This window comes from Opisthocomus hoazin, chromosome 5, assembly GCF_030867145.1.
Source record: "Opisthocomus hoazin isolate bOpiHoa1 chromosome 5, bOpiHoa1.hap1, whole genome shotgun sequence".
Taxonomy (NCBI): Eukaryota; Metazoa; Chordata; class Aves; order Opisthocomiformes; family Opisthocomidae; genus Opisthocomus; species Opisthocomus hoazin.
In genome coordinates, this window is record NC_134418.1 from 76,651,406 (window position 1) to 76,677,542 (window position 26,137).

Here is a 26,137-nt window from a genome sequence, read left to right on the forward strand (position 1 = left end):
CTAGACAGGTTCAGAAAGGTTCTGTGAGGTTTGTAGGATAGTATTTACAAGAAGGCTTCTTACAGTTTTGTAAGGAAACCCAAAGAATGTTCTGTATGTTATATTCATCGTTCTTAAATTTTGTTTTGATTTTAATATGTAAACCATTTTCCAGAGGGAATTATCATTTAATTCTTTTGCTTTCCACTTAGTACTTCATTTCAGTTGTAAGTCATCGGTGCATTTGGCAATTCTACAGCTAGTTTCTCTGTCTTGGTAATTTATGTAGATTAGAAGCAATAAAGATCTGAGAACTGACTCCCCTGTGACCCTTTTCAACACTTTACTTTCTAATCACTTTACTTTAATCAGTTCTTTATCTGTTCCCATGTTTAACCTGAATCTTTCCTGCTTTCAGTTTAAGATGAAGATTATCATTTGAGACATTATCAAAGGCTTTATGTAAATCCAAATTGTGGTGCTTGTGCTATTATTATCAATTTTATTTCTAATCTTCTCAAAAATAAAAAGTGACTGGTTGTCAAGATCTTAATCCCTTTAAATGCCTTATGATGCCTTATGATGGTAAACTATATTTGTTTAAAATTGTTGACAATTATTTAACATTCATCATTAAAAGTGTTGTATGCTCATGTGTAAACTATGGATTTTTAAGGTCAGTTCTTCCTGCTTGCCACAATGTGTCACTCAGTGTGTGCATACACTCACACACATGTATTGGCTGTAATGGGGCAGGCAAAGCGATCAGTAGCAGTTCTTTGCAGTTTTCAGTATATACAAAGCAAATTACCCAAGAACTGTTGTTGCAAGGGAGGTATGTGCCTTTGCTCCTAACAGATCAGATAAAACTGATTATGTAGAAAGCTGAAGAATTACAAAGCTTCTCTCCTCTGCTCATTGCATTTTAGGAAATGCATTTTTTTTAAAAAAAGGTAGGTTTAAAAGAAATATTTTGTCTGCATAAACTGAGGTAGCCCGAGAATAATAATATTATTTTAGGTAGACTGGCAGCTCTAGTAGAATCAGAGAATAGTTTGGATTGGAAGGGACCTTTAAAAGTGATCCAGTCAAGAGCCCCTGCAGTGAACAGGGACGTCTACAACTAGATCAGGTCGCTCAGAGCCCCGTCCAAGCTGACCTTGAACGCTTCCAGGGATGGGGCATCGACCAGCTCTCTGGGGAACCTGTTCCAGTGTTTCACCATCCTTGTGCTGAAAAATTTCTTCCTTATATCCAGTCTAAATCTGTGCTCTTTTAGTTTAAAGCCATTACCCCTTGTCCTACTCCAACAGGCCCTGCTAAAAAGCCTGTCCCCATCTTTCTTTTAAGCCCCCTTGAAGTACTGAAAGGCCAATAAGGTACAATAAGGTCCTCCTGGAGCGTTCTCTTCTCCAGGTTGACCAACCACAACTCTCTCAGCCTTTCCTCATAGGAGAGGTGTTCCAGCCCTCTGATCATCTTTGTGGCCATCCTCTGGCCCCACTCCAACAGGTCCATGTCTGTCCTGTGCTGAGGGCTCCAGAGCTGGATGCAGGACTCCTGGTGGGGTCTCACCAGAGCGGAGCAGAGGGGCAGAATCCCCTCCCTCGACCTGCTGGCCACACTGCTGGGGATGCAGCCCAGGATGAGGTTGGCTTTCTGTGCTGCAAGCGCACGTTACTGGCTCATGTCCAGCTTTTCATCCACTGGTACCCCCAAGTCCTTGTCGGCAGGGCTGCTCTCAATCCCTTCATCCCCCAGCCTGTGTTGACATTGGGGCTTACTTCGACCCATGCGCAGGACCTTGCGCTTGGCCTTGTGGAAACTCATGAGGTTCACATGGACCCACTTCTGCAGCTTGTGCAGGTGCCTCTGGAAGGCATCCTATCCTTCTGGTGTGTCAACTGCACCACTCAGCTTGGTGTCATCTGCAAACTTGCAGAGGGTGTACTTGATCCTGCTGTCTAGATCATTGATGAAAATATTAAATGCTACTGGTCCCAATACAGACCCCTGCAGGACACCACTTGTCACCAGTCTCCATCTGGACATTGATCCATTGACCACTATCCTCTGGATGTGACCATACAACTGATTCCTTGTCCACCAAACAGTCCACCCATCAAATCTTTGTCTCCAATTTATAGAGAAGGTTGTCATGGGGTGACTGTGTCAAAGGCCTCCAAATAGATGACATCCATATCTCTTCCTTTGTCCACTGATGTAGTCATGCCATCACAGAAGGCCTCTTGGTTGATCAGGAAGAACTTGCCCTTGATGAAGCCATACTGGCTGTCTCAAATCACCTCCCTGCCTTCCATGTACCTTAGCATAGCTTCTAGGAGGATCTGTTCCATGACCGTCCCAGGCACAGAAGTGAGGCTGACAGGTCACTAGTTCCCAGGGTCCTCTTTTCTGCCCTTTTTAAAAATGAGTGCAATGTTTCCCTTTTTCCAGTCACCAGGGACTTCACCTGACTGCCATGACTTTTCAAATATTATGGAGAGTGGCTTGGCAGCTGCATCAGCCAGTTCCTTCAGGACTCTTGAGATGCATCTTGTCAGGTGCCATAGACTTATATATGTTCAGGTTCCTCAGGTGGTCACGAACCTGATCTTCCCTTACAGTCAGAGGGACTTTCCTCCCCTAGTCCCCATCTTGCTGTCCATCTACTCGAGAGGTGTGGGAAGAGAGGTTTCCAAAAAAGTTGTTGAGTACCCCAGGCTTTTCCTCGTTTGTTGTTACCAGTTTGCCAGTCTTGCTCAGCAAGGGGGAGTTCACTTTCTTTGACCTTCCTCTTTTGCTGACATACCTGTAGAAGCCCTTCTTACAATCTATTGCAAAGTTCAGCTGCAGCTGCACTTTGGCCTTCCTGACCCCACTCCTACATAACCAGGCAGCATCCCTATACTGGTCCCAGGATACCTGTCCCTGCTTCTACTGCCCGTGCATTTCCTACTTGTGCTTTAGTTGGACCAACAGGTTTCAGTTCATCCATGCTGGTCTCTTCCCTTCCTTTCTTGATTTATTACACCTGGGGACTGAGAGCTTTTGTGCTCTATGGAAAGTGTCCTTAAAGATCTGCCAGCTCTGTTCTGCTCCCTTCTTTCTGAGGGCAGTTTCCCAGGAGTCCTGTTGACCAACTCCTTAAAAAGCTGGAAGTTTGCTTTCCTAAAATTCATGGTCCTGATTTCACCCTTTGCTCGACCCATGTCCCCCAGGACTGCAAACTCCACCAGTGCATGATCACTGCAGCCTAGGCTGCTTCCAGTCTTGACGTCACTGATGAGCTCACTTTCACTGGTGACCAACAGGTCCAGTATTGCATCCCCTCTGTTAGGGCTGTCTGTTACTTGGCTTGAGAAGTTATCCTCCATAAACTCCAGGAGTCTCCTGGATTGTCTACAGCTCGCCCTGCTACTTTTCCAGTAGCTGTCGGGGTTGTTGCAGTCCTCCAGCAGGATGAGATTGTGTAAGAGCAGATCAACAGGATCTACTGGTAGTTGATAGTTCTAGAGAGTAACCAAATGGATTCCTTTTCTTTTCTCTTGATTAAGACATATACCTTCCATTTTTTTCTCAGGAAGATAATATTTAGCAATATTACTTACATTTACAAGTATTATTTCATAATTGTAAACTTCTTTTTGCAACTACCATTGTATTTGTATACCACTCTTTATTTTAGAGAGAGATAGTGGGGTCATTCCACATGTTCAATATTTAGATTTTTTTTTGATGCAAAAATCAATACCTCACTGAACTTTCAATGTTAGTGATCTTCTGCTGAGCCTAAAACTGTTGCCTGAAGATATTAATATAATAATGTGAGCTATCACTTTTCATTATGTTTTTAATTTTCAAAACATATTATAGACTTAATCATGTTTAGAATAATATCTTATGGAATACATGCATTTTTAATTTATAACAGAAAATTTGAGACAGAAAAATTAGAAGGCTTATACAAAACAGAAAAACTTTAAAATAAACCTAAAATGAAATACATATTGGAACTTTTCCATCTAGTGGTTAGTATCTGATCTATCACAAAAGGATCCATCTGTTGGCAGCTAGTGAAACAGGCTGACTGGTTAGTTCTGACTGAGTCACTTAGAGAAATTTGTCTACTTGTCTCACCATAAATAGAAAAGAACTAGAATTAACATTGATCAAAATAATAAAGTTTTCTTTGAGAAGGTAAGGATAAAATTGAAGATAATGGTTATGTTTTTCTTATTTTGATTCTAAGTTAAATTACACACGAGAATAGATATGTGTTAGGGATTCAGGAGAGGCATGAAAGTCAGGGTATCGTGCCTCTTGCTTAAATGATTCTGATAAATTAAAAGTTAAATAAAATTGAAAAAACAGTAAAATGAATACAAGCTTTTTCAAGCTCTAGGAAACACTGAGGGACTATCAATCAGAATCGTGATATATGCAATGAAAAGGCCCATGCAATGAAATACATGCTGAATTAAGGACACTTCCAGCATTCAAATTCTACTGTCCCACAGTCGCCTACGCAGACAGACCCTGTGATGCACGCTGAGGACTAACAATTAAAAAATCTGCACCAGACAACATATTTAATGGAGCTGTAGTTGAAGAACTGCCATTAAACAAAACAAATTCTCTTTCACCTGTAGAGATGCCTGAGTTCCTGGATGTTTAGTGAGGCAGAATAGAAAATCTGCATTCTAGAATACATTAGTAGACTTTGTTTTTCACAGTGTGCAGAATGAATGTATTGGAGAGGAGTAATATAGATCAAGAAATTCTGAAATAACACTTCAAAAATCAGCAAAATATCTAAAGACAAAGGAACCTGGTAATATTTTGGACAGGTCTTTTTGTCCACTCTGTTCTGATACAGTTTACAGTCAGCAGCTACCATGGTAACATATTTAATTTAGCAATCTTCAGAGCTACACTGGCCCTCAATTCTATGAACATCTTTTTCAATAGAGCAATGTTAGAATAGGATGTTTGCCACCCATAATTATAGCTATTAATCACTTCAGATAATGCAAGGATGTGTCAAGTTACTCTCTGTTTACCTAGCAGCACACACTTGTATAATACCTGTGCTCAAGTTTGGAACAGTCATATTTCCTTTCCAATGAGAATGACAAAAGATTAGTCAATATTTACAGTAAAAATATCCTTTCCATTTGCTATAAAATAAACCCAAATACCCTAAAATGGAAGAACATCAATGGCAGTACCATATAGTCAATAAAAGACAGCAGGCAAAAACTGAAAAAAAGAAATGGAGTTTGTAGTGCTTTCGGTATTCCGTTGAGCAACAGGAGAAGGTAGCTTTTACTAAAAAGAGTTTCTTCTTTTTTAATAAGAAAACAGCCCCAAAAAGTGTCACTTTCCCAGGCTGTCCTGTTTTTAACTGAACGCTTACATGATTTTCTATTTATTATCCTTCAGATTACAATGTATTATTTTAGCATTCACTCTTTGGGCAGAATATCTTTGTCTCCAACCTAGAATATATGTAGCTATCTGTTTTGCAGTCCCCTAAATAAGCAATTATCTACTCAGGAGCTAGTTCACATGATCATTGCTTATACAAGAAGAATTTGTACGGCTAAAGGCTGACTGATTTCAGTCAATAAACGTGCATGGTATTTTTAATAGTAAATTTTTAAACTTCATGAAATATGCATCTGTAAATTTCTACATTTGTGTTTCTGTAAACATTTATTTTTGAAGGTTTACAGGCAACAAAATAGTTGTTGATTTAGAAGTACTTGCATGGTTGGCTATTTGTTAATTGATCAGCTTGGGATAACTATGAAAATCTTGATGATTCTACACCAAACAAAAATTCTAATACTCAGCTTTGGTGTTTGTGCATATTTGAAGATTAAGCTCAATATTTTCTTGTTATTTTGGAGTATACAGTATATGTAAGTATATTATTAAAGTGAAAAATAGTAGAAATTGCATCAGTCAGGAATACTCCAAAGATAAGGAACAAAAGCTATTTCAAGTGATGAAGAGGCTGTAATACTGAATGCCCTTTTTTTCCGAATTTTTCCTATATTTCTTAGTATTTCACGTTATCAAGGCTGACATACTGACACAGAGTAGTTTTGTAAATCTACTCTGTCTTTACTACAGCATAATTCCTTCATTAAAAGGTTACTAGCTTATTTCTTAGCTTTTATTTAAAAAAAAACAACTTATTTTTAAAATAAGTTATAAACATAAAATATATTTAACTGCAGTTTCATTTGTTTTATAGCATATTTCTGAATGCATCGTGGCTTTAACAAGTAGTTTTAAATAGTGTAGGAATGAGTGAAAAACTTTGTTCTTCCCTTACCTTTACAAGTAAGTTGTTTGTTTTTTTTTCTCACCCCTTCATGTACTTTCCTACAGTGAAACTCTGGGAACACTGTCATTAAGAACTTTGTTAGTGGCAGCAATGAAAGCAACATATTGTTTACCAACAGACTGCTCCTGAAAATAGTGCTTTCAGAACAGAGTGAAACGTTTCTGTTGGATGCATAGGCAGACTTGGGGGTATCATTTCATGTTTTCCTATTGAAGACAAAGGGAAAGTTTCAGTTATCATATTTGTAGTTTTGCAATGATGAAAATAAATGAAAAACAATAGAAACACTGGAGTGAGACAGTAAATTTGATGTGCTCTTATAAAAAAGCTACATTTATGAGACTTCCACTCTGTCGGGATATACCTCCAAATGCTACAACAGGGCAGGAAATAAGGCCGGGTGTCTGAGAAATATGTGTCCTGTGATTATTAGAGTCATGGAAAGAATGAGAAATAAGTAGATTTTAGTCCTAGAGATATGGAAATATATTTTTTGTTTCCTGAGTTTGTAAGTAAGTAAACTTTTTTTGATGCAGAAATCTAATGAACTTTTTAAAATAGAACACTAAATAGCAAATATAAATGATTTTTAAATGTTTATCTTAAGTCTTTCTTTGTATGTACCATACCATACTACCATGTATTAATTGGTGTACAGTATTTATTTTTATGTATTTATTGCCGTAACCTCTGAGTCAGAATTCTGTTTTGCAAGACATTATTCAATTGGAGAAATAAAAATTGGCCCTTATCCATTGGAACTTAAAGCATAAGTGCGAAACGAGTACAGATGAATAGTAAAGGAACGAGATGCAAGAAAATGCTGGACAACAACATTCTCTGTAGGCGAAGCCACTTGGATTCCAGATGTTGGAGAAAATTCTGTAGGTGCCACCTAAAACAAGTACTGAAATATGCTTAGACTAATAGGTGTTTTGCCCATAAATGCGAAAATAAGTGGGAGGTCAGCACTCAAGAGCTACCTGAATCACATTAAGCATAATTTATTTTATCTTTTTTGCAATTCTAAGAGCATATCACATTTCCCCAACCCTGCAGTTTCCTTGGTGAGAATCATAGAAATACACTGAGAGGAACATAATTAACTTTAGTCTATGTATATTTAACTAACTACTGCAGATGATTTACTTTAGATGTGCATTCTGAGATATCACTAATACTACTTTATCTTCTTTATAACAGGTAAATATTCCATTTCAATAGACTGCCAAAAGGAACTGCAAAGTACTGCAAAGGTAAGGACCTCCTTAAAAATAATATGTTAAATGATCATTCCTTCTGGTTTATCAGTTAGAAAAGAAAGTGGAGAATGTTAGTTCTTTTTGGCTATCTGGCTGATAGCAGAGAATTATACATGACATTAATCGACATCGACTTTGACCTCCTGTTTGTGAAGCTGTGTTTACATATGAAAGCCAAACTTTTACGTTTCTCTTCTTAGAAAGGATAAATTTAATTAATTTGATAACTGCAGAAAAAAAACTTGATATGTGGAAATAAAATATTAAAAGCTTGTTACATTGTAATCATTTTTCTCTGTGCAAAATAAAAAAATGCTGTTAAACTGCTAGAAAATTTCACACACTTAGGACAGGATACTTTTTTTTTCAATATGACAACTTGCTAAGCGCTTTTTTATTTTTTGCTGATATACCTTCCTTTCATTCTCTAAGAAGTATAAGTTTGACTTTAGTTCCAAACATTTAATTAATTTTGAGAGCTCTTTAGTTTTAGATTACACTTTTTAAACTTTCAGCTGGGGGGAATAACTCAGTGTCGTATCATATCCAGGCTGTTTTTGTGATACTTCACTGTTCTTTAGCTACCTCTGCTGTAGCAATAGTTGATTAACTTTTAAACTGTGCTGTACTGTTGATCCTTACAGAGAATATACTTGTCTCTCAGACACAGGTAATAAGATTCAAGGTTTCACTAAAATTGTTATTTGTAAGTCAGCAAAGAGGGAATAACTCGGACATTGTGGTCTACCCTAAGCTTGGATTTGGTAACCAGAGAGAAAGCAAGAGCGGTAATTTATTGTTCTAGTCATCATATATGTGCCTACTTTATTTTAAAGTACTGGGGACTTTAAGAGACTACCATATGTCATTTATACATAGGGTTTAATGCATACACTGACAGGGATGGGAGATCCTGTATTAGTCAAGATTTAGCTGTACATTTCAACATAGCCTTCTAAAAAGAAAAAGTTCCATAATTACCTCAGCCTCCCAAAGCATGGCTTCTGAATTACAGACATTATTGGGTGTTTTTCCTATGTGTTCGTAGAGGAGAGGGAGAACTTCTGAAAAAGTTCCACAAGCTTCTGGGGTTTGTGCCAGATCTGTGACCTGAGTACTGGACTTTTTATGGAACAAAAACTTGTAGGTGGAGCTTTTCTCATGAGGAGGTCCTGGTGGTCAGGGCGGAGTGTCTATTCTGAGTGAAAAGTCAGAGGCTCATCTCAGAACATGCTGTATTCCCAGGAAGCGGTCTGATGAACCAAGAACTTCAAGCCCGGTTATGTCCCAGAAGAATGCCTGAAATATTCAGCCTTTCACTCTTCTGGTGGTGGTACTCTTATTAATTTTTTATGGGTTTTTTTAGACTTTCTTTCAAAAAATTTTTTAGAAATCCATTGATTCAAATCCCAGAGTCTTGTGAGACATGGGAAGTCATTCTCTCTATACCTCAGTGTGCTGCCTCTCTTTAGATTCTTCCAGTGCACCTGCAATGCTCAGATTCTTCAGAAAACTGCAAATTTTTAATAGTCTACTATATTTTGGAAAGTATGAAGGAAATCTTAATATTACAAAAAGGGTGGGTTTTTTGTGTGTGCAGATGTGATGCCAAGTTGTTCCATTTCTCGCTGTTTCATTTCAGGTCTTGCCTTTATATAGAAATGTAATTGATGAGGTAATTTGTTACTTTCCCAAGTACCTCAGATAGATAGACTTTGATCTTGCCAAGATTTAAATAGCATTGGCTAAGTGAAAATGTTTCAGTGAAAGAAGGAAAAAGGACCTTAGAAGTGAAAAATATGGGACATTTAAAAAAAAAAACTTAGTAAAAAAAAAACAACCAACAAAAACAACAGAGAAGAGCGAAGAAAGGAAAAGAGAGGGTGCCATACTCTGGGGTCCTATCTGAATGCCATTGAAGATGCCCGGGAGAAATGTCACTAAAGGACATAAAGTATTAGGATGAGAAAATACATGCCACATTTCTGACAGGTGCAACTAACTATGAAAAAAAAAAAAGCCCTGTTCAGCATAGGAGGTGAAGGGAAGAATGAAACTAATGACATTACAATCCTCTTGAGAAGTCTTGTTTTGTTTATTAAATAAGCCACTCTAGTAAGATAAGTAAGAAGAACTGCTTAGTCTGGCAGTGTTAATTGATGCTGCCCTGGGAGTTTATTGTTATGCATTACTCTTTTTGTCCTTTCATGTAAAGATGTCAGCACATTGTACCTGACAGGATGTATTGTATATTATAAATTATTCTAATTGGTATAGAAAAATTGCTATGAATTCTTGCTGCCCTTTATGTCTAAGGCATGACTGTAATTTATAAATAATATTAATTCCCAAGTATCACATGTATTTTAGAGTATACTGTAAATTAAATTAATATTGTCTCTATGAAGTCCTTAGGAGAAAAGGAGTTTTATTCCATCTAGTGAAGTTCTGACACATATGGATATATTTCCCCACACAAATACAATGAACACATGTATACAACATGTATGTGATAGGAAATGAGGACAAGAGAGAAAAGGAATGGAGTCTTTCAAGCCTGACACGAGGTGCTTAAAAGAGAGTTAAACACAGTCTTGCACTCTTTCTCAAGCAAGACTGGTGTTGACAACAGTGCTAGGGACCAAAGACAGGGACAGGAAAGGGCCAGTATCACTTTATTCTGTCTTTCATATTGTCTCATGAGCATGTGGAATGCAAGGATGGGCACGCTGTATCTTGTAAAGGTGGTTATAGCAACCTGGTTGTCCCCATTTCTTCTGTAATTCTGGGTCATGCAAAGTTTTGCAGAAATTTTAAAGCAAAATGAATAAATTTCATCGCAGTGAGTTATTTCGGTGATGCTATTTTAATCCTGAGAGCAATTACTTCCAAAGAAGATAGCTCTCTATCCTCCTGAATTCCATTAGCGTAGTGAGGCAGTTTGTAGCCTTTTCAATATATAAAATAGTTTGGAAAAGGTTTTTTTACCTTTCAAAAAAAAATACTCATGGAGATTTTTTCTGAATTTCAGTAAAAAATTGAAAAATAAAAATAAGTATAAATTTTAATCCTATTGTCTGTAGCACAATTGAGCAGTCAAGTGTGTTCTGTTTTGAGCTAAACCTCTCATATACTGAACACTTATTATTGCTCTTCCTGGTAAAATGTGATGGAAGTGCCTTGAGGAAAAATATGCTAAATATTTATTTACAATAAAGCTTATTGTGCAAGTTTTTTCTCCGTAAAGGCACATATATTAAGTACTACAGCATTTCAGTTACTTGTTATTTACTGCGTATTCATTAGGAAGAATTACGAATTCAGGCATGTACCATCCATTTTGTTTAAAACTTCATTTGCCGAGCAGGTATGTTTGTAATAGGGAAAAAATGCTGTTCCCACCACTACCATTTTCAGTTATGTGACTAATTCTCTTTCTTTAAGACAGAAATAGCTGTTGTGATGGGAAAGAGATAAAGGGTCTGTGGTCTAGCAAAGTAGAGTCTCAACAGACTTATGTAGTGGTTTTCAAAGGACTGAAGTGATTTGTGAGCCTAGTTTCAAGAAAAATCAATGTGACTTAGGAGATGATGTCATTTAGCAGACAAAATTACTTTGGGCAAGATCCATAAACACACTTATGTGTTTCAATATCTAATATTCAGAACCAGCTCTAGGCACCTACTTTCCCTGTGTAGTGCACAAAAAGAGTTAAGCGCCTGAGAATGAGATCCACATTCGCGAATGGATGGAGCAGAGGTTTGCCTATAGTTAGTCATTCAGAAATCCTAGGGTATGGTGAAAATGACAGTGAAGTGACAGGATTTCTAATACTCTCAGGGTTTAGGCTTAACGCTACTAAGTGATTCAGGTGACTAAACCTTGTTCTTCTTTCTTTCTTTAGGAAATAGAACTGAGGTTACCATTTTTAAAAATGTAATAGGTGGTTTTGCCCTGAAGGGCACAATTAATGTGCGTTCTACTTACTGTACTCCAGAATCCTATAACTGACCGTATCAGGGCCCTTGCAAATTGTATTAGTAGCTCTTATATGTTTTTAAAATAACACACGAGAAGATCCCCTTTCATATATTCCTTCGTGAGCAGAATATAATATATAACCAAGAATGTTGGAGGACTCAAGTTTAATTCCCTTTCTGTGTCCAAGAAAATGTGAATTCTCACCCACCATCTAGTGAGGGCCATGATGATTAGCAGCGAGTTATACTGGACAACAGTAATTTCTTCCTGTCCTATTGAATCAGAATTCCAGACTCAGTAAACCAAAGAGAGAATTGATTTGGGCTAAGTGCTTAAATTTAGAGAATAGAGTTCAGGCCTACTGCCATGTGTATGGATTCAATGTGTAGTTTACATGAAATACGCACTAAAATACATAAATATTTACTGGTTAGAAGAGTGATACGGGACTTCCCTTGACCTCAATCCTATTTAAATAATCTAGATTTACAGAAAATCATTACTTTCTGTTTGTGATGTCCTTACATGCAGATACTACTTGATTCAGTGTCATCAGTCCAGAATATTTACAGTTAAATTGATTCGTGCAGGGAGAAGAAATATTCAGGTTTTGTTTGCTTTTGTTTTCTGAACTTCACACAGTCTAGCATCATGTTCACACTGAGCACTGTATCAAAATTTGTAAATGTTGTGTTATCCCTTATATATGAAATAAGGCTTCTTACTATGAAAATTACTTCTTGTTTTTTTTTTTTTTTTAATAGGAATAAATCTCAAAGCTTCTGGTGCTTTTTCTTTTGGGGGACTTTGGACTTTTTTTAAAATATAAACAACTGCTTCTGGCAAGTTAGCCTCGTCAGCTGGGTTTACATAAATACTCTAATAAGAAGCAGGGCTTGACTGTAGAAATTATCCTGCTGAACTCACTTGCCCAACAGCAAGAAAAGACAGGAATCTGTTCTGTCTTTTCGTGTTGGCGTTTGGCATTGCAATTGAGATTATTTCTACAATGCATTGGGAGAAAACAGTCACTGTCAGTACACAAAGGTACATTACTGGTCTTCCCTTCTTGGAATTTTGCTTATTTCATCTCTGTATCTCTCTGTATGTTTATTGCCACCATCCTCCCAATCTTTGGGATTCAGAATGTAGGCATTTTCACATAGTCTTGTCTGAACCTTATTGTGCACCTGAGTTCCAGCAGGCATTGCGGAGCAGACTGGTTGGGAGTGGCTGCATATTCCAGGAAAAAAACGCATAAATCTGGCCCTTCAGTCCTTTCTTCACCGAAAGGGGTGTCAAGCTCTGGAACAGGCTGCCCAGGGAAGTAGATGAATGTCCTGGTTTCAGCTGAGATAGACTTAATTTTCCTTCCAGTAGCTGCTGTGTTTTGGATTTAGCAGGAGAAAAATGTTGGTAACACTGAAGGTTTTTGTCGTTGCTATGAAAACAAGGACTTTTTTCCAGTTTCTCATATTCATCTAATGAGCAGGTGTGCAGGAGCTGGGAGGGAGCACAGCCAGGCAGCCAGCCCAAGCTGGCCAGTGGAAATACTCCACACCATGGACATCATGCTCAGTTTATGAATGGGGTTTGGCTGGGGAGGTGGGAATCTACTCTTTCTTCTCTCTTATCTGTGCGTTCAAATCCTTTCTTGTCTGGGAGTTCGATTTTTTGGCGGAATTTTGCAAAATTCATGATTTGGGGGTTCCACGATCACGGCTGAGACTGACTGCGAATTGCTCATTGGGTGGTAAGAAAAATTGTGTTGTCTATAGTTTGTTTTGCATATACATTATTATCATTAGTAGCAGCAGTAGTAGAAGTTTTAGTATTTCCTTTGTTGCTTTATTAAACTGTCTTTATCTCAACCCACGAGTTTCCCCTTTTGTCCATTTCTCCTCCCCATCCCTCTGGGGGGTAAGCGGGGTGAGCAAGTGTCTGTCTAGTGCTGAGTTGCCAGCTGCCGAGTTAAACCACAACAAGGAGTCACCATCGCTGGAGGTATTTAAAATACGTGTAGATGTGGCACTTAGGGACATGGTTTAGTCGTGGACTTGGCAGTGTTAGGTTAGACTCAATGATCTTATCTTTTCCAACCTTAATGTTTGCATGATTCCTACTGAGTCCCACTGAAGCAGGAAGCTCAGTGGGAGACAGAAGCCTCCAGCCTCTCCCAGAGGAACTGTACCCTAACCGGTCTCCTTTCTGCCCCCTTCCCAGTTCTCTCCTCCCAAACTGTAGATGCAAGATTTCAGTACAGAATTCTACCCCCCACCTCCTGTGGCTGTTCTTTATCTTTTATAGCGAGGGCTCCTCTTTGGAATGCTCTGCTATCCTCTGGTACAGGCACGTCTTGGAGCTTTCTTTTATTTCACAGTTCAACCTGCTGGTACACAATTTTAAGATGCCCTATGATAATTGCTAGCGCAAAAGGCTTGAGAAAATGACTGTCATATGTTTCAAATAGTTACACGATTTATGGACTGTAGCTGTCAGTAACCTAAGAACATACTCTACAATATATCAGGAACAAATGACAAGCTATGCTTATCATGTGGCACATTATTTAACAGTTTAACTGTGGAGTCATTTAAAGGTATTGCATTATTCTACCTGGAAAAAAGAAAAGTATTTATAATATTATTGCCAAGTGCTGTGATCCAGTCAAAGTGATTTAAGGAGATAGAATAATATATCTGACTGACAATGTTTACTTCTGACACTCTCAAAAATGGAGAAGACAATAGTTATTGCTAAAGCAGCACGATGCGTAACTGGATACTGCTTAAGAACACAGATAATGAGGCATCTGAAACTTACTTAGCTGCATTTCAAACCTCTACTCTTTCCAGTTTATTTCTTCAACTTCCTTTTGCAGAAGTGAATTCTTACTTGCAGCCCCACTTATGAATTGGTAAACCAGCCAAGGAGGGGTTAATACGCATGCCTGAGCTTTTTTGTTTTTGACATTTCATTCTTATGCTGTCTTTCCTTATTCATTCTGTTGTGTATTTCAATAGAGCAAAACAAATTAAAGCTGAAAACAAGTTTGTTTTTCTCTCTCTTGTTGGTAGTACCTGGAGGTCCCTTATTCAGAGTCGTGTGTCAGTGTTTCAGAAATTGTGCGTCTCTAGTTCACTGATTGTGGTAAGAACAACTCGAGGCTTTGCATACTCACTATGTCAGCTGCCAGGAAGAAATGGAGCCATAGTGCAGATCTAAACAGGAAATAAAAAGCAAAGCAAAGGGAAACTTAAGTCTTTCCCTCTGAAGGGACTTGCTCATTCCATACATACGGTGGGATGAAAGTCCTCAACATATTGCCTAAATATGAGACTTCGTCTGGCATTTTCCTATTGGTCCCCCACCGCGCGCCCAATTCTAATTCCGTAACCCACATGCACAAAATGGCAATATCAATCATTCTAGTTTCTGAAGTAGTCTTTCATACCTCCTGGTATCCCAGATTTACTGCTTTGAATCAATACTGGGGTTTGAGATTTGGTCATCAGAGTGTCTATAAAATTTTGCATTTCATTATAATTTACTTCTGCCAAGAACTGCTTTCTGTTGATGCATTGCATGTGTTTCCTTCTAGTAAGTAACGAAAAACATTGTACATAACACCACAATTTTTGTGATCTTGATACTATAATGAGCATGTTTTTGTCTTATAGTCTGCTAGCTGTCTATTACTTTCTATAAAATTCTGTTTTTATTGATATAATCCGATTATATCCCATGCATTACATGCGTAGCCTAAAGATCACTTCCTTTCAGCAGTCTGTAAATGGTAAAGGCATAGTTCACCTTTTTTTTGTGATTGATTTCCTTCAGATTTTGCATCCTTTAAGTACCGATAATGATCTTCCTCTTCAGCATTAAAAGCGTGAGCCTGTCACAGCTGACACATCATCGCATTTAGATGGACAGGTCTTCCTTCATTACTGTACCCAGGCTTTGTCCACAAGCTGATACTCCTTTCCTTATAGCTTTTGTCTCTGAAAACATCACAGCCAGTTAGTTGTCTCCCAAGACGGGGTTGTGTGAGTTCTCTGTCAGACTCCTACCCTAAACCCAGTGCAGTTTGTGTGAGGCTGAAAGAGCACACCCTGTATGCAAAGCAGAAAATTTATCTGTTCAAGTCTGAAAAATTTGTTCAAAAACTTATTATTAGTCCATTTATGATGATAGTAATGCTTTTAGTTCAAATTAGATTTTCTTAAGAGTGAAAAAGAAAACCTTCCTGTTGTGTACCTATTTCTCTGGTGCTATGTTCACTCTTCCAGGGCCAGTGGCTTCTGTCTGAGAGGAAGGATCTGTTGCCATCCCAAGTCCTCCAGCAGGACAAGGCTGATGATGTTCCTTCCCTCAAGGAGCTACAATGTTTATGATTATGGATTCTTCTCTGCCAGATCAGCTTGTAGGCATGATGTTTTTGTTAGCGGGCTCTGCATCTTGCTCTTTTGGCATTAGTTTGCAGTATTCACTGTATGTATGTGGTGTGTTTATATGCTTGGGTTCTCGTTCTCCTTGTCACCTCCGTTTTTCATCTCTCCCAGGGTTTTATTTCCTTAATAGCCCTGAGTTGACCATAACTGAGTTGTCTGTAACTCTCTGGTATCAATCCGTGCCTCTACTTGAAGGCTTCTGCTGTCATCCAATGTCATATACCCCAAGACGGCATTTGAATGAAGGGCTGCAGAGAGCTCTGCACAGAACAAGTACTTGGTATCGCTGTCTCTTACTTATAGAACATTTTTGTAACAATAGCCATCACGCCCAACAAATGTGCAAAGTGAAGCAAAAGCTAAGTCAAAGTAGATAACAGCCACCTGATCGTCGATAATTTGGGTTACACTTAAACAAGATGTAACAAGGGTGTAGGCAGGCCAGGGTAAGTCCAGGCAAAGCCTGACAAGGCCCATGTGGTCAGCGTGTTGAAAAGCCTCCAGCTTGTTGTTGGAGCACTGTAGTAGTGGGACTACATGACTACGCTTTCTTATTTCATGCGTTGGTTGATGAGTATTTAATATATTGACCACCACAGCCTTTTTTTTGTCTTTTTGTGTGTGTGTGTATGATTTTATTGCATGTTATAGTCCCTTTTTGCGTTAGGGGTTTAACAGCTTTTGCAAAGCATAATAATACAATTTCCCTATTGCAGGATCATGCAGTTCTGCTGTGGCTTCATTTGATCAGCTAAACTGCTTTGTATAACTGGCATCTCCTCTGACCCTTTAGTTACATGATTTTGACTTTCACTAACATTTTTTTACACATTTCTGAATTATCACTTCTTTGAAATATGCCCCTGAGAAATACAATTAAATAAAATCGGGTCATGCTTGTTTGGAAAATTCATGCCATCAGAAGACATTTAAGTTCCGTGTTAACAAAGGGATAATCTTTCCGGTTATAAGTGCATGGCAGTTTATTATGGAAGCACTGCTGGAAGGGGAACATATGCTATTTTTTGCACTGTGGTAATTTCACAGTAAGGTTTGGATTATGCAGGATTCATTTTAAAAAATGGATGCTTAAAACTAAATTCCTATATTTGTATTTGTGTGCCAGAATAAGTGCACTTGCATTTAGAAGTGTTAGGCACTTAGCATCTTCCGCTGAAATCAGTGAGTGTCTGAATGTATTCTACTAATAATAGCAGCACTGTTGTGTTATGGAAGGGTAATATAGCATAGTGGTCTGGGCTTTAATCGTTATTCAGACAACAAATTGCTTCTAAGCATCAAATAAATCACTATTTTTTACCAATATCTTATTTTTAAAATAGAAACAGTATTTACTACACCCAGCTTTGCATAGAAAGTCTGGAAAAAAAATGTTTGAAGAAAAGAATTTCATTTTAGCACAGGAACATATGCTGCGTTTTGGCTTCAGGACTCAATGAGGAATCGATTCTATTTTTCTCAAATTTTAATTCAGTTTTACTTCTGATCAGGTTAGTTGTGTTTTGTTTCATTTTATACCTTCCTTTCTCTTCCTTCCTCCCCTCCATTCTTGTCTATAATATCCCTTTAATGTTCAAATACACCAGAATTTCAGCGAGTTATGATGGGGGGATGTTGTTTTCATTGTATTACAGGAACTTTTACTGTTCAACTGTAGAGAAGAACATCTACAGGTGAATGCTGTTTATAAGGTGTTTTTGAAGAAGTCTGATGCGTACATCGTGAAAGTGATGATGATAAACAAGTCACTCTTGGTTTGTTTGAATTTTACAAAAGTAAGTTTGTCTCTTAAAATTCAGTGTAGAATGTTGATTCTCTGACATTTATCAAAATACTATAATTTGTGAGTCTTTATCAGCATCATTTACCACCATTATCTGCAGCACAGATTTTACTTTTAACCCCGTATCTCCACTATCTTGCTTTTGCTAGACTTTTCTGACAGCTTGCCTGTTATGCAGTCTTTGAAAAAATATTTCTTTGTGTAACTTATTTTTCAATATAAAACATCATGCAAAATAATTCATAAGCAACTCTGAAGTTTAGAAATTTTTAAGTTTTACGGTAGTGGTAGGAATCCGTTACAGTAGGTGTTGGAAGTCCTGAAGATGGAACAGGAGCCAAGAACTTGCTCTGGCTAGTTGGCTACCTCAAGATCAGGTGAAAGAATCATGTGCTTTCTTGTGTTCTCTTTCTGGCCCACCATAATATGAACAGCGACACAACTTCATAAGTATAGATATGTGAGATAAACCTTGACAAAGCCTCTTATACTGGTTCAGGAAAGATACAATTGTTTTCTGGATTTCCACAACACATCTACATGTATTAAACCCTAGCCTCCTCTGTGTCTTAGTAAATTCAGCATTGTGAAGGTAAGATGTGTTTGAGAAACTGTAACATTAAACAGAGGAGCACTTTTGGGTCGATTGAAAACTGAATTGTGGTTTTTCAGGGCGCACTTACCACCAAATATTGTTAAAGCTCTGTAGGATTCCTGTTTGGCTTTGGCCTTTACTTCCTTCTTTTTACAGAGCCTTCATCCCAGTTGCTTTATTTTAGTAGAAAGCATTTGGTCAAAATAAAAAAAGGATATTTTGAGACATAAAATTGATTTGCTTATGGTTTTGTTTTTTCTGCAAACACACGTTTGTAAAAGACTTGAGTATACACATGAAGGGAATGTCCTCCTGCTCTTACTTTTATATTCCTGACCTGCCATACTTTTTTTTGTGCCATTTCAAGGATCATGTTGACTTAATATGATGTTTACAAATTATTACATCACGTGTAGGGTATAACGAAACTACCTACAGGTGGGGATGACCCCCCCCATCTGATTACTTTTTTTTTTAGTTCAGAAAATTTACTATAATGCAGTTGAAGATAAAGGTAGGGACAAAAGGACCATCACTGTTTTATCTATCCAGTGCAATGGCATAAATGTACTGTCTATGTTGTTCTAAAATACTAGAGAACTTTATCCTTGCTTCTTTTTGTTTGAATTTTCTCATAGAATTGTAAAAAAAGATTAAGTTGCCTTTACTATAACAATAGGAATAACAAGAGCAAGAGTTAAAAATTAGAAGAGTGTACTTTTTGACAGTTTCAAGTTTATAAGAGTGGGCTGTTGAAATTTATTCTTAAACAACGTAAGTGTAACTAAAACATTTTCAGGAATAATAAAGTTATTCAATAGTCTAATATTTTTGAGTTTCTATAGAAAACTTGGAAGTAGAGGAATGGACTATATTTACAGACAAAACTAAGGAAAATGTGTGATTTTTAATATGTCTGCATTCTGTATTTTCACTCTATGTTTTAAATATATGATATATAAACACTGTAATAATTCCACTCTGAGAATTTCACATAGTATACTCTAGTAGTCTTCTATGGGTAGGAAAAAGGAACTGGAAATTACTGGGGATCTGTGAAGGCATGTCAGCCATGACCAGTAACAAATTCAACACGTCTTCATGTAACTTCAATATTTATTATTTTCAATAGTCACTAGTATATCACAGCTATTAATTCCTTTACACTGCCTCTTTTATAGTATAATGAGAAATTATGGTAAACTATATTGAAATCACTTCCTTCCTGATACTGAATAGCAAAGATTTATTTTCCTTAGATGTAAAATAATAACATGTTATGTAGCATCATTACACCATAAAATGCAATGGGTTTTATCACCTAGTGCTTCTCAAAAGTATTTTTCAATGACTGAGGACATGAAGTGAATAGAAATTTGTTATCTAAAGCTATGAGGTTTCTTTAATACTTTAAAGAAACAAAGGATCTGGAATTTGCTCAGAATATTGGACTTAAAAAACTTGTTGAATTACAACAGTACAGAGACCAGAAGTTGCTAGACAGAAGCCTGAATTTATACCTCATTACCGTAATGCTCCTCATTCTGTTGTCGGCTTGGGGCACAAGGTTGATATTCACAATCTCTACAACCTGCAGAGGTTGCAAATGCAATTACAGATTCTCAGTGACCTGATTCACCCTGTTTATGCCCAGTGACAACTTAGAACGAAGGGCAGCAAGTGATATGATTCCAGGCCTCCTGATGATCACAAATATTCTGTGTGGGCTTTAGTGAGATCAGGGTGAGTAATTATTTTTTTATTGCTGACTAAAGTAAAAAACTAGGGAAATTATTTCAGGCCCATAAGAAGCAAACAATGTTTAATCTTCCTTGCAATATGAAAACCAAACTGAAAAAGTATTCATGTTAGAGTAAAATTTTTATTTTAAACACTCTTTTCTTTATTTTTTTTAATGAAGTCAACATTTATGTATAAGTAGACAAATGGCAAGAAAAATAGTGTACTTCTGTGATATTAATTTTTCCGGGCATCTTAAATCATTTGTGTGTTTGAGCTGTAATTTTTTTTCTTTATTCTTTGGGGCAAATGTCTAATGTTAAAGAGAAGTATTTCAGTCATCTGAAACTATACTCCTAACTTAAAGGCCGATTAACAGACTTACACATTCTAGATGCTTTTATTTTTTTTAAATAATGCTTGCTCACACTAAAATTTATTGCGTTTTTTTTCCTTTACTTTCTCACTTGCTGATTAGCTTCTCACCTCCATGTCTGAAATGTAAATTCTCAATTTTTAAGTTTTATTTTTCAACGTCTTTAATGGGACTTTTAATAGAAGTAGAATTTATGATTTTAAACAAAGCTTTTGTCCTGGAAATGTTTCAAAATTACTTTCTGTGTATATCAGAAGTGGGTTGGTCTTTGACAGAGCTAAGTATCTCTGTAAATATCGTGCCTTTTTGTATCATTCTCCTCAGTGCGATTTTAACCCATGAGGTTGTAGGGCCCCATCGTGTCCACCATAATACAAGTATGATGTGTACCGTACTTTTAATGAGACATATGGTATCATGTACAGATTTTCTACCAATTCATAGAATCAAACGTCACAGAACAGTTTTGTTTAGAAGGGACCTCTTGAGTTTGTTGACTCCAACCTCCATCCCCAAAGCGGGATCAGCTAGAGCAGGTTGCTCTGGGTCATGTCCGGTCAGGTTTTAGATATTCCCAAGGATGGAGACTCCACAACATCTCTTGACAACCTGTTCCAGTGTTTGATCAATCTTCTAGCAAAAAGACTTGTCTTTTGTTTAAATGGATTTTTCTGTGTTTCCATTTTTTGACCATTGTCTATTGTTATAAGAGATACAGTGTGGAAAGCCTTCCTAAAGCCTTGCTAAAGTTAAGGTATCCAATGCTCTCCCCTTGTCCACTGAGCCAGTAATGTCATTATAGCAAACTATCATGTTGGTCAAGCATGATTCCTGCTTCTTCTCTTTTCTCCAGCGTAAATCCATTCTGGCATGGATTTATTACCTTGTTGTCTTTAATGTGTTTGGATATTTTTTTGAGGGTTATTTGTTCCAATGCTATCCCATGAACTAAGCTCAGGCTAACTAGCCCGTACTTCCCCGGATCCTCCTTGACGTCCTTCTTAAAGACAGGAGTGATATTTCCTTTCTCCCAGTCCTTGGGAACAACCTCCAGTCACCACGACCTTTCAAAGATAGTCGAAATTGGCCTTGCAGTGACTTCAACCAGAGCTCTTCAGCACTGATGGGAGCATACCGTTAAATGTTCCCTGATATGATACATCTCTAATGGTAGTGAGTCTTCATTACTCCAGACTTTCCCACTTGTCTCTGGGGGATTGAATTGCTGAACAAAGTCCTTACTAGTAAATTCCAGAAAGAATATCTTGACCTTTTCCACATTCTTTGTCAGCATCCTGACCCATTCAACAGTAGGTCCACTTTTTCCTTAGTCTTTTGTTGCTGATACACCTGCAGAAGCCCAAATAATTACAGTTCATGTCCCTCACCAGTTTCAACTCCAGTTGGCTTTTGGCTTTCCTAAACCTGTCCTTGCATGCTTGGACAGTGTTTCTACATTGCTTCTGGGTCACCTGTCTCTTCTGCCACCACTTGTATGCTCAGTTTACTCAGAAGCTACTTGTTCATCCGTGCAGGCCTCCTGCCACCTTTGCTTGATTTCCTGCTCATCAGGGTGAGCTGTTCTTGAGCCTGGAGAATGTGATACTTGAAAATCAGCCAGCTCCCCTGGACTCCTCTCCAGGACTTTATGCCATGAGATTCTCCCAAGCAGGTCCCTTAAGAGGCCAAAGTCACCTGGAATCCTGTGTTGCGATCCTAATTTTTGCCTTGTTCACTTCGCTCAGGATCCTGAACTCCACCATTTGATGGTCACTGCAGCCAAGGCTGCACTTGACCTTCATGTTCCTAACCAGTTCTTCTATGTTTGTAAGTATGAGGTCCAGCTAGGTGCCTCCAATATGGGTTTTATGCGTCCAAGCTCAAATACAGAATTCTACACATGGTAGAGGTCTAAAATTCCAGATTCCAGTCTTGATTCTTGAAAGACAATTTTATTGTATATTTTTGGTAAGCCATATTGAAAATAAAGCCAGATTGGACAGGATGTCTTTTCTGGGAAATACTCATGAAGATAAAAAAGCATTTTGAGCACAGGTCTGTAAGACAGAAGTGGAGACCAAAGCAGAGACCAAAGCGTGGACTTAGGAAAATTAGGAGATTTGAGTCTAACGCTTTCATATATAGATGGTTATGAGTGTTAAAGTGAGTGTGTATATGAAGTGGGTATGTATCTTAAAAAAATAAATTCAGACACTCAAAATCATATGTGGTGATTTTGGAGTAAGCCAAAACCCTTTTTTGCATCACCTTACAAGTGTATCACGTTTTAAACTGATAGATGGAATTGTAAATTAAAGTTGTTCTTTTCTTATGGTGAAAGTCTGCCAAATTCTAAATATATTTTTTTAATCTGTCATTCCATCTCCAGTAATTTTCTTCAAAATAACAGACAAACAAAGCCATAAGTTTTTCAGACACTAATAAAATACACAATGCTTGGCACTCCTTGTGTTGGCTTTGCAGCAGCAGTTAATTAACAAATGCTATTCCCATAGCTAGTCTGCTATGTTTGATCTCCATGTGCTAAGATATTTGACAAGATAGGTGCTATACCTAGCTTGAATTTTTTTTTTTTAATCAAAAACATCAATTCTAATGTCAGCTTACTCAAAACACAAGGGTTGGGAGAGTCTAATATTTGCTAAGTGGAAAAAGACAAAAAGGGTACTGGGAAAATGATTATTTTCAAGCTTCCAGTTAGATACTACAATCAATGGAGGTTTAAAAATAAATAAACAAGAGAGCTAGTGAGACATCTGTGTCGAAATACACTAATGCTCCAAATTGGTATGGATTTCACTGGGAAAAATTGTAAAGCTATTTCATACTCCAGCTATACTAAGTAAACTAGCTGTACTCCTCCTCCTTCCCCCAACAGAATCCTAAATATTCACTGGTGTGAAAGAATAGTAGCTAGGAATGGAAGGAAAATATATACATATACTTTCTCTGTTTCCAAATGGACAATTTAGTCGTGCTCTAGTCCTCAGAAATTAGATGGTCAGATTGTTGATTGGTACGTAATAAGTACCATCACTTTTCAGGGTAGAACTTTTTGACCAGTGTTCACGGTAAACTACATAAGAAACTTTTAAAGGAAATAGATTTCTCCTTTATATATGAATTGTGATGTCTTCAAGTAAAAACATATTTAGAGGTTTTAGAAATTTTGCCCTAATCTTTTACAGTAGGAGCAAATAATGTTGATAAGGGTATAACCCCTCAGTTTAACTTTGATATTTACACTTAATATGATGGGAAGGATAACAGCTGTTGCAAGAAGTGTCTTTCATTAGCAGAATCCGCAACAGTAACCAAGAATTATGAACTTGGAAATGTCCTAAAAAGCCAGCTTGTTCACACTGTTTCTGAATCCCCAGTTCCTATTCCATTCTTTGGTTTTATGCTAGTAGGTTACAGATTTCTATTTCCTATGCAGAACTTACTATTTAGAATAACATGAACTATAGGAAGAGGAAGTATTGTTTGCATCTGTGTGTAATTTCAGAACTTTATGTGTAGGATTTGGGAATATTTTCAGTTGCCCTGAGAAAGTTTGTTTCGTTGGTTGGTTGGTTGGTTTTGGTTTTGTTTTAAACTCCAGTACTTGGACAACAGCACTTAAGAGCAAGATTCCTCAAACCTCATTCCTGTGAGGTATTTATTCATATGCCAGTCTAGACACAAAATACACGGGCTTTTTTTTACTTCAGAAAAAGAGTTCTGATTATTTTACAGATCATGGGCATGGTCAGAATAAAAAGATCAGAGAGGTAATTAAAAATCCTCTGATAAACAATGTCCAAAATATGTCATTTATTTCTTCAAAGGTGCACACCACAATTCTTGTTGCTGGTCATCCCAATTAGGAGACCAGTGGCGATCACTCCACCGCTGTTCTTGCTCCATTAGACAGAGCTGTGTTCTTCAATTTTTGCAAGACCTACCCTAAAACAGGTCTATCAATCACAGGCATATCTTCCTGCGAAATGCAGATTATCAAAAGAAGTTGGAATTGATTCAAACTGAAAAAATACCAAAAAAGATAATCCCAGCATTGTCTTCTCTGTGCGCCCATATCCTCGGAAACTAAGGAATGTTTTTGGGAACAAAGTGGAGTGCACATTGAATATTGTGGTCGAATCTGAGAAAGTGGATTTTTTAAATAGTCGTGTTCAATAAATCCACAATGTGTAACACAGAGCAGCGTACTGCCAAGACCTTTTATCAGCCTGTTTTCCTAATGGAATGCTCTTATTACATTGATTCAGCCAACACCAAATGAACTGAAGGTAAGTCTGCCAAACTGCGCATTTAACATTGCACTCTTCTACATACTGAGCAGCAAAATATAGTAAATATCTGAGAGACACACCTAGCCTATTGGAGTATGAAATTTCAATGGATCTGCAGGCTTGTCAGTCTTTCAACAGTTGTTTTGTGGGAGCTTATTGCCATAGCTGAGGAAGTGTCTCACATCTGTGACCTTTCAAGTGGGATATTGGAGTGAGTAAAGCAATTGGGACCATGGGCATTCTGCACCTGTGAGTTTCACCTTCTATTTAAATACTGGTGAATTTGCTGAGCAACTAATTTGTCTGCAACTGTTACATGGGGTTTGGAAAATGCTTTGCTTGGAACAGTTCTAAATAGAATGGGGTACTAATTATTCTTACTTATCAACTGTTTTAATCTAGATAATTCACCAGGTAGCCAATATTTTGAGTAAATCACATTCCTGTTGTTGTATCTTTACTCACCAAACTTTGTTGCAGAAAGAGAATAATGCAAGTGTAAAGAATTTAGGAAGGTGTCAGTAGTGTGTTAGTATGACAGGTAATGAGGCAATTTGGCAGAACATCAGAAACTAATTGAGCTCAGCTCACATCAATGCAGCTTTTTCAGCTGAGGCTGTGTCTTCTGAAACGAACAGTAGAATTACATAAGACAATATGACATGTACAATTTTAATTGGAAGCTCCAATTTAAAATATTTAAAGCATGTTTAGAATAAGTTGTGAATCTACACAGACACATTCTTATCCAATTAATTAAGTCTCTTCAGTGGGTTGTATAATTACTTAGTGTCAAAAATATAAATTATTAAAGTCTCTGCACATATAAATTTTCCAGCAACTTTTAAAGAGAAGGAATTTAGCTTTAGTAGAAAGAAGGTCTCACAACTGCAAATGGGTATGTAAAATTAACAAACACAGAATTTCGTATATTAGCGATTAAAATCTGATAGTAGTGGTTAAATACTGTTTAATTTAGAAACTAGAGCTTTGATTTGGTCACACAACAAAGCAAGACTGTAAAGTAGAATTCCAGAACATTTCAAAGATCATTAAATGATTTCAGTAGCACTGATTTTTAAGTATTTAATATTAATCTCTGGGGGTATTGTATAATGTTACCAGAGCATTGCCACACATCGTGTTTTTCTTTCACACTAGGACTGAAATTGAGAATCTGTTAAGATGACATTTTAAAGGTTAAATCTCTTCCATAAAATGGAATACTAAAAAATTATTGGACGGGATTGTAAATCTACATCAAGTTTGAGT

At 37.3% G+C, this 26,137-nt stretch overlaps 1 protein-coding gene across 17 annotated transcripts in view; it reads left to right on the top strand.

Moving 5' to 3' along the window:
- Positions 1-26,137, top strand: part of TENM3 (teneurin transmembrane protein 3) — a 1,446,905-nt gene that overhangs the window by 218,106 nt on the left and 1,202,662 nt on the right. For all 17 annotated transcript variants that reach the window (XM_075421787.1, XM_075421794.1, XM_075421795.1 and 14 more), the window contains exon 3: positions 7,541-7,593. The gene's annotated coding sequence lies outside the window, so the exon portion shown is untranslated. The remainder of the gene's footprint in view (positions 1-7,540; positions 7,594-26,137) is intronic.